Source organism: Arachis ipaensis, chromosome B10, assembly GCF_059453495.1.
Source record: "Arachis ipaensis isolate K30076 ecotype BB chromosome B10, ASM5945349v1, whole genome shotgun sequence".
Lineage (NCBI taxonomy): Eukaryota > Viridiplantae > Streptophyta > Magnoliopsida > Fabales > Fabaceae > Arachis > Arachis ipaensis.
Genome location: NC_142435.1, coordinates 50,998,089 through 51,013,308, shown reverse-complemented (window position 1 = coordinate 51,013,308; position 15,220 = coordinate 50,998,089). Strand labels below are relative to the sequence as shown.

Sequence of the window (15,220 nt, the reverse complement as noted above, 5' to 3'; positions counted from 1 at the left end):
GCATAAAATGCTACTCTAACATCCTTCCAAGCATTTTGTCAAACACTTGGAAGGCATAAAAGGAAAGCATAGTAAATTGACAACAAGAATGAAATCTAACAGCTAACCAACACAAGCACTCAATAAAAACAATCAAAGAAAGCACAATTGACATGAATTACCTCAAATTGTGTTAAAAGAAAATAAAAGGAACAAGAGTGTATCAACAACAAAGTATACAAAATAAAGGAGATCACAAGAAAAGGATAAGAGTACAAGATGTAGCAACAAGAAATTGAGAAGGAGAAGTAGATCAAGACATGAATTAAACCTAGATCTAAAAAGAAGTTAACCTAAACATAATCCTAATTCTAAAGAGAAGAGAGTGCTTCTCTCTCTAGAAACTAAAATAAAACTACCTCCCAAACTCAAACTAAAAACTCATTGGTCACTGGTATGCGAAATTGTTACTCTGAGGTTGTAAAATTTGTTGTTCGTTCTCTCCCTGGCATGGCGCCAATAACTGGTGCACAATACCATGGTCCAAACATAACTTCACAACTTCACACAACTAACCAGCAAGTGCACTGGGTCGTCCAAGTAATAAAACCTTACATGAGTAAGGTTCGATCCCACGGAGATTGTTGGTATGAAGCAAGCTATGGTCACCTTGTAAATCTCAGTCAGGCGGATATCAAATGGTTATGGAGTTTTCAAAAATAAGAATAAATAAACAGAAAATAAAGATAGAAATACTTATGTAATTCATTGGTGAGAATTTCAGATAAGCGTATAGAGATGCTTTCGTTCCTCTGAATCTCTGCTTTCCCGTTGTCTCATCCAATCAGTCTTACTCCTTTCCATGGCAAGCTTTCTGTAAGGGCATCACCGTTGTCAATGGCTACATCCCATCCTCTCTGTGAAAATGGTCCAAATGCTCTGTCACGGCATGGCTAATCATCTGGAGGTTCTTGATCATACTGGAATAGGATTTACTATCCTTTTGCGTCTGTCACTACGCCCAGCACTCGCGAGTTTGAAGTTCGTTACAGCCATCCCTTCCCAGATCCTACTTGGAATACCATAGACAAGGTTTAGACTTTCCGGATCTCAGGAATGGCCATCCATGGGTTCTAACTTATACCACGAAGATACTAATAACTCGGACTCGGTCCCCTGTATTAGATATCTAAGAGATACTCATTCTAGCTTGGTTGCATGTAGAACGGAAGTGTTTGTCAGGCACGCGTTCATAAGTGAGAATGATGATGAGCATCACATAATCATCACACTCATCATGTTTTTGGGTGCGAATGGATATCTTAGAAGTGGAATAAGTTGAATTGAATATAAAACAGTAGTACTTTGCATTAAATCATGAGGAACAGCAGAGCTCCACACCTTAATCTATGGAGTGTAGAAACTCTACCGTTGAAAATACATAAGTGATGAAGGTTCAGGCATGGCCGAATGGCCAGCTCCCAAACGTGATCAATATGATCCAAAGATGAACTAAAAATCATAAGATGTCTAAAAGACTAGTAAAAAGTTCTATTTATACTAAACTAGTTACTAGGGTTTACAGAAATAAGTAATTGATGCATAAATCTACTTCCGGGGCCCACTTGGTGTGTGCTTGGGCTGGGCTTGAAGTTTACACGTGCAGAGGCTTCTTCTGGAGTTGAACGCCAAGTTGTAACGTGTTTTTGGCGTTCAACTCTGGTTCGTGACGTGTTTCTGGCGTTTAACTCTAGACTACAGCGTAGAACTAGCGTTCAATGCCCTTTTGCGTCATCTAAACTCGGCCAAAGTATGGACTATTATATTGCTGAAAAGCCCTGGATGTCTACTTTTCAACGCAATTGGAAGCGTGCCATTTTGAGTTCTGTAGCTCCAGAAAATCCACTTTGAGTGCAGGAAGGTTAGAATCCAACAGCATCAGCAGTCTTTCTTCTACCTCTGAATCTGATTTTTGCTCAAGTCCCTCAATTTCAGCCAGAAAATACCTGAAATCACAGAAAAATACACAAACTCATAGTAAAGTCCAGAAATGTGAATTTAGCATAAAAACTAATAAAAATATCCCTAAAAGTAACTAGATCCTACTAAAAACATACTAAAAACAATGCCAAAAAGCGTATAAATTATCCGCTCATCACAACACCAAACTTAAATTGTTGTTTGTCCCCAAGCAACTAAAAATCAAATAGGATAAAAAGAAGAGAATATACTATAAATTCCAAACTATCAATGAAACATAGCTCCAATCAGATGAGCGGGACTTGTAGCTTTTTACCTCTTGAATAGTTTTGGCATCTCACTTTATCCATTGAAGTTCAGAATGATTGGCATCTATAGGAACTCAGAGTTCAGATAGTGTTATTGATTCTCCTAGTTCAGTATGTTGATTCTTGAACACAGTTACTTTATGAGTCTTGGCCGTGGCCCTAAGCACTTTGTTTTCCAGTATTACCACCGGATACATAAATGCCACAGACACATAACTGGGTGAACCTTTTCAGATTGTGACTCAGCTTTGCTAAAGTCCCCAATTAGAGGTGTCCAGGGTTCTTAAGCACACTCTTTTTTTGCTTTGGACCTTGACTTTAACCGCTCAGTCTCAAGTTTTCACTTGACACCTTCACGCCACAAGCACATGGTTAGGGACGGCTTGGTTTAGCCGCTTAGGCCAGGATTTTATTCCTTTAGGCCCTCCTACCCACTAATGCTCAAAGCCTTGGGATCCTTTTTATTTACCCTTGCCTTTTGGTTTTAAGGGTTATTGGCTTTTTGCTCTTGCCTTTTGGTTTTAAGAGCTTTTGGCTTTTTTTGCTTGCTTTTTCTCTTTTTTTTTTTTGCTATTTTTTTCTATTTTTTCTACAAGCTTTTGTATTCACTGCTTTTTCTTGCTTCAAGAATCATTTTTATGATTTTTTAGATTATCAAATAACATGTCTCCTTGTCATCATTCTTTCAAGAGCCAACATATTTAACATTCATGAACAACAAATTCAAAAGACATATGCACTGTTCAGGCATTCATTCAGAAAACAAGAAGCATTGTCACCACATCAATATAATTAAACTAAGTTCAAGGATAAATTCAAAACTCATGTACTTCTTGTTCTTTTGAATTAAAACATTTTTCATTTAAGATAGGTGATGGATTCATAGGACATTCATAACTTTAAGACAAAGTTACTAAATACTAATGATCATGTAATAAGACACAAACATGGATAAGCACGTAACATAAAGAAAACGAAAAACTGAGAATGTAAGAACAAGGAATGAGTCCACCTTAGTGATGGTGGCGTTTTCTCCTTGAGGAACCAATGATGTCCTTGAGCTCTTCTATGTCTCTTCCTTGTCTTTGTTGCTCCTTCCTCATTGCTTTTTGATCTTCTCTAATTTCATGAAGGATGATGGAGTGCTCTTGATGTTCCACCCTTAATTGTCCTATGTTGGAACTTAATTCTCCTAGGGAGGTGTTGATTTGCTCCAAAAAATTTTGTGGAGGAAAGTGCATCCCTTGAGGTAACTCAGGGATTTCTTGATGGTGAGCTTCCTCATGCGTTTCTTGAGCTCCATGAGTGGGCTCTCTTGTTTGCTCCATCCTTTTCTTAGTGATGGGCTTCTCTTCCTCAATGAGAATGTCTCCTTCTATGAAAGCTCCAGCTGAGTAACATGGATGGCAAATAAGATGAGGGAAAGCTAGCCTTGCCAAGGGGGAGGACTTTTTGGCTATTTTGTAGAGTTCAAGGGAGATGACTTCATGAACTTCTACTTCCTCACCAATCATGATGCTATGAATCATGATGGCCCGATCCACAGTAACTTCAGATCGGTTGCTAGTGGGGATGATGGAGCGTTGGATGAACTCCAACCATCCTCTAGCCACAGGCTTGAGGTCCAGTCTTCTAAGTTGAACCGGTTTACCTTTTGAGTCAATCTTCCATTGAGCTCCTTCCACACATATGTATGTGAGGACTTGGTCCAACCTTTGATCAAAATTGACCCTTCTAGTGTAGGGGCATGCATCTCCTTGCATCATAGGCAAGTCAAACGCCAACCTCACATTTTCCAGACTAAAATCTAAGTATTTCCCTCGAACCATGGTGAGATAATTCTTTGGGTTCGGGTTCTTACTTTGATCATGGTTCCTAGTGATCCATGCATTAGCATAGAACTCTTGAACCATTAGAATTCCGACTTGTTGGATGGGTTTTGTTAGAACTTCCCAACCTCTTCTTTAGATTTTATGTCGGATCTCCGGATACTCATTTCTCTTGAGCTTGAAAGGGACCTCGGGGATCACCTTCCTTTTGGCCACAACATCATAGAAGTGGTCTTGATGGGCTTTGGAGATGAATCTTTCCATCTCACATGACTCGGAGGTGGAAGCTTTTGTCTTCCCTTTCCCTTTTCTAGAGGATTCTCCGGTCTTGGGTGCCATCAATGGTAATGGAAAAACAAAAAGCTTATGCTTTTACCACACCAAACTTAGAATATTGCTCGCCCTCAAGCAAGAAAAGAAAGAATAGATGAAGAAGAAGAAGAAAATATGGAGGAGATGAGGGAGAGGTGTATTCGGCCAAGAAGGGGAAAAGAGGGTTGTGTTGTGTGAAAATGAGGAAGAATGGAAGGCTTTATATAGGGAGGGGAGGGGGGTTAGTTTCGGCCATATAGGGTGGGTTTGGGTGGGAAATTGATTTTGAATTTTGAAGGTAGGTGGAGTTTATGAGGTAGGTTTATGGGGAAGAGTGGATGGATGTGAGTGGTGAAGTGGTGATAGGGAAGAGAGATTGAGGTGATTGGTGAAGAGTTTTGGGGAAGAGTGTTTATTGGGAAGAGAGGATGAACATTGAGAAGAGGGAAGAGAGTGAGTGGTGGTAGGTGGGGATCCTGTGGGGTCCACAGATCCTGAGATGTCAAGGATTTGCATCCATGCACCAATTAGGCATGTAAAATGCCTTTGCATGCAATTCTGGCGTTTAAACACCAAATTGATGCTTGTTCTGGGCGTTCAGCGCCCAGATGCAGCATATTTCTGGCGTTGAACGCCAGCCAGATGCTTGTTTCTGGCGTTCAGCGCCAGCTCTTCCTCAGTTTGCATTTCTGGCGTCTCAACGCCAGGATGCTGCTTGTTTCTGGCGTTCAACGCCAGATCCATGCTCTGTTCTGGCGTTGAACGCCAGCCAGATGCTCCTTACTGGCGTTTAAACGCCAGTAAGATCCTCCTCCAGGGTGTGATTTTTCTTCTGCTGTTTTTGATTCCGTTTTCAATTTTTATAGTTATTTTGTGACTCCACATGATCATGAACCTAATAAAACATGAAATAACAATAAAAATAAAATTAGATAAATAAAAATTGGGTTGCCTCCCATCAAGCGCTTCTTTAATGTCAATAGCTTGACAGTGGGCTCTCATGGAGCCTCACAGATGTTCAGAGCATTGTTGAGACTTTCCAATACCAAACTTAGAGTTTGGATATGGGAGTTCAACACCAAACTTAGAGTTTGGTTGTGGCCTCCCAACACCAAACTTAGAGTTTGACTGTGGGGGCTCTGGTTGACTCTGCAGTGAGAGAAGCTTATTGTGCCTCTTTTCCATGTTTATAGAAGGATAACCTTGAGTTGTAAACACAAGGGAGTCCCCATTCACTTGAAGGACTAATTCACCTCTGTTAACATCTATCACAGCTCTTGCTGTGGCTAGGAAGGGTCTTCCAAGGATGATGGATTCATCCTCATCCTTCCCAGTATCTAGGATTATGAAATCAGCAGGGATGTAAAGGCCTTCAACCTTTACTAACATGTCCTCTACTTGTCCATAAGCCTGTTTTCTGGAATTGTCTGCCATCTCTAATAAGATTCTAGCAGCTTGCACCTCAAAGATTCCTAGTTTCTCCATTACAGAGAGTGGCATGAGGTTTATTCCTGACCCAAGGTCACATAGAGCCTTCTCAAAGGTCATGGTGCCTATGGTACATGGTATTAGGAACTTTCCAGGATCCTGTTTCTTCTGAGGCAATCTCAGTTGATCCAATGCATTTAGTTCATTGGTGAACAGGGGATGTTCATCTCCCCAAGTCTCATTACCAAATAAATTGGCATTCAGCTTCATGATTGCACCAAGGAACTTGGCAACTTGTTCTTCAGTGACATCCTCATTCTCTTCAGAAGAAGAATACTCATCAGAACTCATGAATGGCATAAGGAGATTTAATGGAATCTCTATGGTCTCTAGATGAGCCTCAGAGTCCTTTGGTTCCTCAAAGGGAAACTCCTTGTTGATCACTGGACGTCCCAGGAGGTCTTCCTCCTTGGGATTCACGTCCTTCTCCTCTCTTGTGGGTTCGGCCATGATGGTCAATTCAATGGCCTTGCACTCTGCTTTTAGATTTTCTTCTGTATTGCTTGGGAGAGTACTAGGAGGGATTTCAGTGATCCTTTTACTCAGCTGGCCCACTTGTGCTTCGAAATTTCTAATGGAGGTCCTTGTTTCATTCATGAAACTCACAGTGGCCTTAGATAGATCAGAGACTAAGTTTGCTAAATTAGAGGTATTTTGTTCAGAGTTCTCTGTCTGTTGCTAAGTGGATGATGGAAAAGGCTTGCTATAGCTAAACCTGTTTCTTCCACCATTATTAAAGCCTTGTTGAGGCTTTTGTTGATCCTTCCATGAGAGATTTGGGTGATTTCTCCATGAGGGATTATAGGTGTTTTCATATGGTTCACCCATGTAATTCACCTCTGCTATTGCAGGGTTCTCAGGATCATAAGCCTCTTCTTCAGCAGATGCCTCTTGAGTACTGTTGGATGCAGCTTGCATTCCATTCAGACTCTGAGAAATCATATTGACTTGCTGAGTTAATATTTTATTCTGAGCCAATATGGCATTCAGAGTATCAATTTCAAGAACTCCCTTCTTCTGAGGCGTTCCATTACTCACAGGATTCCTCTAAGAAGTGTACATGAACTGGTTATTAGCAACCATGTCAATGAGTTCTTGAGCTTCTGTAGGCGTTTTCTTTAGGTGAATAGATCCACCTACAGAAGTATCCAATGACATCTTAGCTAATTCAGACAGACCATCATAGAATATATCCAGGATGGTCCATTCTGAAAGCATGTCAGAAGGACATTTTTTGGTCAGTTGCTTGTATCTCTCCCAAGCTTCATAGAGGGATTCACCTTCCTTCTGTCTGAAGGTTTGAACATCCACTCTAAGCTTACTCAGCTTTTGAGGAGGAAAGAACTTAGCTAAGAAAGCCGTGACCAGCTTATCCCAAGAGTTCAGGCTATCTTTGGGTTGAGAGTCCAACCACAGTCTAGCTCTGTCTCTTACAGCAAACGGGAAAAGCATGAGCCTGTAGACTTCAGGATCTACTCCATTAGACTTAACAGTATCACAGATCTGCAAGAATTCAGTTAAGAACTGAAAAGGATCTTCAGATGGAAGTCCATGAAACTTGCAGTTTTGTTGCATTAGAGAAACTAATTGAGGTTTCAGCTCAAAATTGTTTGCTCCAATGGTAGGGATGGAGATGCTTCTTCCATGTAAATTGGAATTAGGTGCAGTAAAGTCACCAAGCATCCTCCTTGCATTATTATTATTTTCGGCTGCCATCTCCTCTTCTTGTTCGAAAATTCTTGTAAGGTTGTCTCTGGATTGTTGTATTTTAACTTCTCTTAGTTTCCTCTTTAGAGTCCTTTCAGGTTCTGGATCTACTTCAACGGTATCAAAAACTTGGTATGCGAAATTGTTACTCTGAGGTTGTAAAATTTGTTGTTCGTTCTCTCCCTGGCATGGCGCCAAAACTGGTGCACAATACCATGGTCCAAACATAACTTCACAACTTCGCACAACTAACCAGCAAGTGCACTGGGTCGTCCAAGTAATAAAACCTTACGTGAGTAAGGGTCGATCCCACGGAGATTGTTGGTATGAAGCAAGCTATGGTCACCTTGTAAATCTCAGTCAGGCGGATATCAAATGGTTATGGAGTTTTCGAAAATAAGAATAAATAAACAGAAAATAAAGATAGAAATACTTATGTAATTCATTGGTGAGAATTTCAGATAAGCGTATAGAGATGCTTTCGTTCCTCTGAATCTCTTCTTTCCCGCTGTCTTCATCCAATCAGTCTTACTCCTTTCCATGGCAAGCTTTCTGTAAGGGCATCACCGTTATCAATGGCTACATCCCATCCTCTCTGTGAAAATGGTCCAAATGCTCTGTCACGGCATGGCTAATCATCGGGAGGTTCTCGATCATACTGGAATAGGATTTACTATCCTTTTGCGTCTGTAACTACGCCCAGCACTCGCGAGTTTGAAGTTCGTCACAGCCATCCCTTCCCAGATCCTACTCGGAATACCACAGACAATGTTTAGACTTTTCGGATCTCAGGAATGGCCATCCATGGGTTCTAACTTATACCACAAAGATACTAATAACTCGGACTCGGTCCCCTGTATTAGATATCTAAGAGATACTCATTCTAGCTTGGTTGCATGTAGAATGGAAGTGTTTGTCAGGCACGCGTTCATAAGTGAGAATGATGATGAGCGTCACATAATCATCACATTCATCATGTTCTTGTCCTTGCTCCTGCTCATATGAAAAAGAGGGAACAGAAAAATAATAATAATAGGGATCCTTTTTTTTACCCAGGTATAGAGGTTCCTCTGTGTGAGTAGAAGAAGAAAAGAATGTAATGTAAAGAAGGAAAGAAGAGAAAATTCAAACACAGATGGAAGAGGGGGTTCGAATTTGGGTGAGATGAAGTGTTAGTAGATGAATAAATAAATAGAAGGAGATGAGAGAGAAAGAGGATTTTCGAAAATAAAATTTTGAAAAGGGGTTAGTGATTTTCGAAAATTAGGAAAAAGTTAAAATTAAAATTAAAAATTGAAACAATTAATTAATTAAAAAGAATTTTTTTTTTAAAAAAGAGAGAAGAGATTTTCGAAAATTAGAGAGAGAGTTAGTTAGGTAGTTTTGAAAAAGATAAGAAACAAACAAAAAGTCAATTAGTTAGTTGAAAAAGATTTGAAAATCAATTTTGAAAAGATAAGAAGATAAGAAGTTAGAAAAGATATTTTTTTTTAAAAAGATATGATTAAAAAGATATAATTTTGAAAAAGATAAGATAAAAAGATATTTTTGAAAAGATATGATTGAAATTAGTTTTGAAAAATATTTGAATTTTAAATTCACAATTAATGACTTGATTCACAAGAAATCACAAGATATGATTCTAGAACTTAAAGTTTGAATCTTTCTTAACAAGTAAGTAACAAACTTTGAAATTTTTGAATCAAAACATTAATTGTTGATGATATTTTTGAAAATATGATATAAAATTAAGAAAAAAGATTTTTGAAAAATATTTTTAAAATTTTCGAAAATAAATAAGACAAATGAAAAAGATATGATTTTTGAAAATGATTTTGAAAAAGATAAGATTTTCAAATTGAAAATTTGATTTGACTCATAAGAAACAACTAGATTTTAAAAATTTTTGAAAAAGTCAATCCAAATTTTCGAAATTATGAGAAGAAAAAGGGAAAGATATTTTTTTTATTTTTGAATTTTTTTTAATGATGAAAGAGAAAAACATGAAAATGATGCAATACATGAAAATTTTGGATTAAAACAATGAATGCATGCAAGAATGCTATGAATGTCAAGATGAACACCAAGAACACTTTGAAGGTCATGATGAACATCAAGAACATATTTTTGAAAATTTTTATATGCAAAGAAAACATGCAAGACACCAAACTTAAAAATTTTTCATGTATAGACACTATGAATACAAGAATGCATATGAAAAACAAGAAAAGACACAAAACAAGAAAATATGAAGATCAAACAAGAAGACTGGCCAAGAACAACTTGAAGATCATGAAGAACACTATGAATGCATGAATTTTCGAAAAAATGCAAAGAATTTTTAGAAAAAATGCAATTGACACCAAACTTGAAATTGACTCAAGACTCAAACAAGAAACACAAAATATATTTGATTTTTATGATTTTATGATTTTTTTGGATTTTTCGAAAATAAATGTGAAAAAGAAAAATAAGGATTCCAAAATTTTTAATATGAATTCCAGGAATCTTGTGCTCTTCAGTCTAAAGCTCCAATCTGAGGGTTAGACATGGCTTACTAGCTAGCCAAGCTTTAGAATACACATCAGTCATACAACAGTAGAGGGATTAGGAACAACTAGCTTGCTCTTGTGATGATGGTTTGGGAGCCTCAGTCTAAAAGAATTTAGACATGGCTTTGCAGCCAGCCAGGCTCCAACATTTTTCATGAAACGCTAGAATTCATTCTTAAAAATTCTGAAGAAAAAATATTTTATTTTTTTGAAAATATTATATATATATATATATATATATATATATATATATATATATTTTCGAAAATTTATTTGAAGAAAAATGAAAACAAAGAAAAAATTTTTGAAAAAGTTTTTGAAAACCAAATAAAAGTTGAAACAAGAAGAAAATTACCTAATCTGAGCAACAAGATGAACCGTCAGTTGTCCAAACTCAAACAATCCCCGGCAACGGCGCCAAAAACTTGGTATGCGAAATTGTTACTCTGAGGTTGTAAAATTTGTTGTTCGTTCTCTCCCTGGCATGGCGCCAATAACTGGTGCACAATACCATAGACCAAACATAACTTCACAACTTCGCACAACTAACCAGCAAGTGCACTGGGTCGTCCAAGTAATAAAACCTTACGTGAGTAAGGGTCGATCCCACGGAGATTGTTGGTATGAAGAAAGCTATGGTCACCTTGTAAATCTCAGTCAGGCGGATATCAAATGGTTATGGAGTTTTCGAAAATAAGAATAAATAAACAGAAAATAAAGATAGAAATACTTATGTAATTCATTGGTGAGAATTTCAGATAAGCGTATAGAGATGCTTTCGTTCCTCTGAATCTCTGCTTTTCCGCTATCTTCATCCAATCAGTCTTACTCATTTCCATGGCAAGCTTTCTGTAAGGGCATCACCGTTGTCAATGGCTACATCCCATCCTCTCTGTGAAAATGGTCCAAATGCTCTGTCACGGCATGGCTAATCATCTGGAGGTTCTCGATCATACTGGAATAGGATTTACTATCCTTTTGCGTCTGTCACTATGCCCAGCACTCGCGAGTTTGAAGTTCGTCACAGCCATCCCTTCCCAGATCCTACTCGGAATACCACAGACAAGGTTTAGACTTTCCGGATCTCAGGAATGGCCATCCATGGGTTCTAACTTATACCACGAAGATACTAATAACTCGGACTCGGTCCCCTGTATTAGATATCTAAGAGATACTCATTCTAGCTTGGTTGCATGTAGAACGGAAGTGTTTGTCAGGCACGCGTTCATAAGTGAGAATGATGATGAGCATCACATAATCATCACATTCATCATGTTCTTGGGTGCGAATGGATATCTTAGAAGCGGAATAAGTTGAATTGAATATAAAACAATAGTACTTTGCATTAAATCATGAGAAACAGCAGAGCTCCACACCTTAATCTAGGAGTGTAGAAACTCTACCGTTGAAAATACATTAGTGATGAAGGTTCAGCCATGGCCGAATGGCCAGCCCCCAAACGTGATCAATATGATCCAAAGATGAACTAAAAATCATAAGATGTCTAAAAGACTAGTAAAAAGTTCTATTTATACTAAACTAGTTACTAGGGTTTACAAAAATAAGTAATTGATGCATAAATCCACTTCTGGGGCCCACTTGGTGTGTGCTTGGACTGAGCTTGAAGTTTACACGTGCAGAGGCTTCTTCTGGAGTTGAACGCCAAGTTGTAACGTGTTTTTGGCGTTCAACTCTGGTTCGTGACGTGTTTCTGGTGTTTAACTCCAGACTACAGCGTAGAACTGGCGTTCAACGCCCTTTTGCGTCGTCTAAACTCGGCCAAAGTATGGACTATTATATATTTCTGGAAAGCCCTGGATGTCTACTTTCCAACGCAATTAGAAGCGCACCATTTTGAGTTCTGTAGCTCCAGAAAATACACTTTGAGTGCAGGGAGGTCAGAATCCAACAGCATCAACAGTCCTTCTTGTACCTCTGAATCTGATTTTTGCTCAAGTCCCTCAATTTCAGCTAGAAAATACCTGAAATCACAGAAAAACACACAAACTCATAGTAAAGTCCAGAAATATGAATTTAACATAAAAACTAATAAAAACATCCCTAAAAGTAACTAGATCCTACTAAAAACATACTAAAAACAATGCCAAAAAGCGTATAAATTATCCGCTCATTAGTCACTCCCTACTTCCTTTTCTTTCATCCCCCTTCAATCCTTGGGTTTAACAGCATTAGAACTGAGTTGGATTTGGGCCTGGGAAGCCCAGAAATCGCCCCCAGTGTTTTTCCTTTAGGTGAGCCACGTGAGAGCATCGACGCGTACGCATGGGTCACGCGTACGCGTCGCTTGGAAATCTCCTATTGATGGATATTTTAGTGGAAAAACAAATTTCTCCAAAACATCCAAAACTAACCAGCAAGTGCACCGGGTCGTATCAAGTAATAAAACTCACGGGAGTGAGGTCGATCCCACAGGGATTGATGGATCAAGCAACTTTAGTGGGTGATTAGTTTAGTCAAGCTAACATTTGAGTGATAATTGATGCAGCAGAAAGTAAATGACAAGGAAAATTAAAGTGCAGAAAGTAGATTGGACAGTAACTTAAAGAACAAGAAAGTAAAATAACTGAAACTTAAATGACAAGAAATGTAAATTGCATGAAAAGTAAAGGGGCTGGGGTGTTGGAAATTAAAGAGAACAATAGATCACGCAACTGGAAATTTAAATTGCTGGAAAGTAAACTGAGAGCAATGTAAATAGAGAGGAAAAATTGCAGTGAATCAGAATTTAGAGCAATTGCAGAGGAATTTAAAATTGTGCAGGCAATGTAAATGAGATTTGCAGCAAGCTTAATGTAAATTAAATTGAAGAACCAAACAGAAAGTGAAATGCAGCACAATTGCAATAACTAAAGGAAAGTTGAAGATCTCAGGGGTTGGATGAGACTAGAGACCAAGTCTAGATCTCAATTCCTTCCTTGATCCAATAAAGAACAATTTGCAAAAGAAATGAAGATGAAAGCAATAAACAGAGTGTTGATTCAAATCCTTAATTCACTGAAATTTTGTAGAAGAAGAACAAGAGAAATCTCAAAGTGAGAATGAAATAGAATTTCTTCAATTCTCAACCCAAGATTCAAAACAAAAAGAAAAACTAAAGAGAGAGAGTTCTGTATTCCTAATGCTCCCTAGTGGAGCTCTCCTCTATAAAATGAAACAGATACCTATTTATAGGCATTTTTACAAAATGAAAATGAAATTCAAAACAAATTACAATTAAAATGAAATTTCTATTCTAACTATCTCTTGTGCCTTTGAGTGGCGTCAATTGGGCCCTTGCTCTTGATGGAATTGGGTTGATAGAAGCCTTGGTTGATTGCTCTTGGAGTTGGAGAGAGAACCAATGTGAACCGGGTTGTGAATCTTAAAAGCTTGAGTAAAAGTTTGAGTAAAAGTTTGAGGCAAACTTTTACTCAAACTTTTCACATCAGCCACCCTCTTTTGCTGATACCAACGTTGGGGCAAAAGTTTGGGGTCAAACTTTTGCTCCAACGTTGGCCCCCCTTGCACACTCATGGCGCTACTTTGTCCTCTTGTCAACGTTGTCAATTTTATGCCCACTATAGACTATTATATATGGTTGGAAAGCTCTGAATGTCAGCTTTCTAACCCAATTAGAATCACCTCAATTGGACATCTACAACTCAAGTTATGCTCCTTTGAAGAGGACAGGGTCGCTGGCTTTGGTGCCCAACGTTTGAGGTAAAGTTTGCCTCAAACGTGGTGCAAACGCCAGTTTTGGAGGCTCAAACGTATTGTCCACCCCATACTATTACATATTGTTGGAAAGCCCTGGATGTCTACTTTCCAATGCCGTTGGGAGCACATCATTTGGAGCTCTACAGCTCGAGTTATACTCCGTCGAAGGTGCAGAGGTCAGTTGGCCTCACTGCAGGTTGCACCATGTTCGTTTATGCTCATTGCGGGGCAGTTTTCTCCCTCAATTTTAGTGTCCACCATGCAGTGCCATATATGCTTGGAAAGCTCTCGATTCCTACTTTCCATTGCTCTTTGAATCATCTCATTTGGAGCTCTGTAGCTCAAGTTATTCTTGTTGGAAGTATACCCCTTGTATGCCTTGTGGCGCCAACGTTTGCCAAAAAGCTTGAGGCAAACGTTGGCGCAAGCTTTTTCTCCCCTGGGTGTGTTGGTGTGGCGCCAACGTTTGCCAAAAAGTTTGAGGCAAATATTGGTGCAAACTTTTGCTCTCCAGGGTGTTGATTTGTGATGCCAAAAGTTTGCCAAAAAGTTTGAGGCAAACTTTTGCTCAAGCTTTTTGCCCAAAAGTTTGCACAAAAGTTTGAGGCAAACTTTTGGTCAAGCTTTTTGCTCCCTGGTTCATTTTCACTTATTCCAAAAGTTTGAGCTAAAGTTTGGGGCAAACTTTTGCTCAAGCTTTTTGTTCTCTTTTCCTCCTAGCCATTCCTTCTTGCTTCAACCTTTCTCCAAGCTTTCTTCACCTATCATTAATCAACCAAATACATCAAAGCTATGCTCAAAATCATGAGATATTTATTCTTTCATAATATATGACAATTATAGCATAAAACCTCATGAAATTCCATTAATTCATCTATGGTTGATTAAATCAAAGGAAACATGAAAATCTACCCAATTGGCTTGCTTATGGCTCAAGAAAGTGCATAAAATCTATTGAAAACAAATGAAAAAGCATAAAAAAACATGACATGGTGACATGTCATCACAACACCAAACTTAAACCTTGCTTGTCCCCAAGCAAGAAAAGAATCATGCAATAAAGATTGACAATCCAAGGCAAGAAGAATAGCAACTCAATGTTCATGGTAAGCTAGTTTTCTAAGCATGCTACAATCACAAAAGAAATGTAAATGATTGATGCTTCCATCTAGCTCAATTTATGAAATCTTTTTCTTATATTTCTTCCTTGAAACAAGCTTTTGATTTTCTTATTAGCTTCTCCTTTTGGGTGCTTTGCCCCATGAGTTGATAACAAAGCTACGACTTCTAAATGCTTTATTTTCAAGTATTACCACTTGATACATAAGTGTAACAACCCTGATTTTCG

The 15,220-nt window shown here is 38.4% G+C and overlaps 1 non-coding gene across 1 annotated transcript; it reads left to right on the top strand.

Annotated features, from left to right (window-relative positions):
• Window positions 1-7,108: 7,108 nt before the first annotated feature.
• Window positions 7,109-7,216, top strand: LOC148580008 (small nucleolar RNA R71). Its single transcript, XR_015894086.1, has one exon. It is a non-coding gene; the product is annotated as a small nucleolar RNA R71 (small nucleolar RNA).
• Window positions 7,217-15,220: the final 8,004 nt, after the last annotated feature.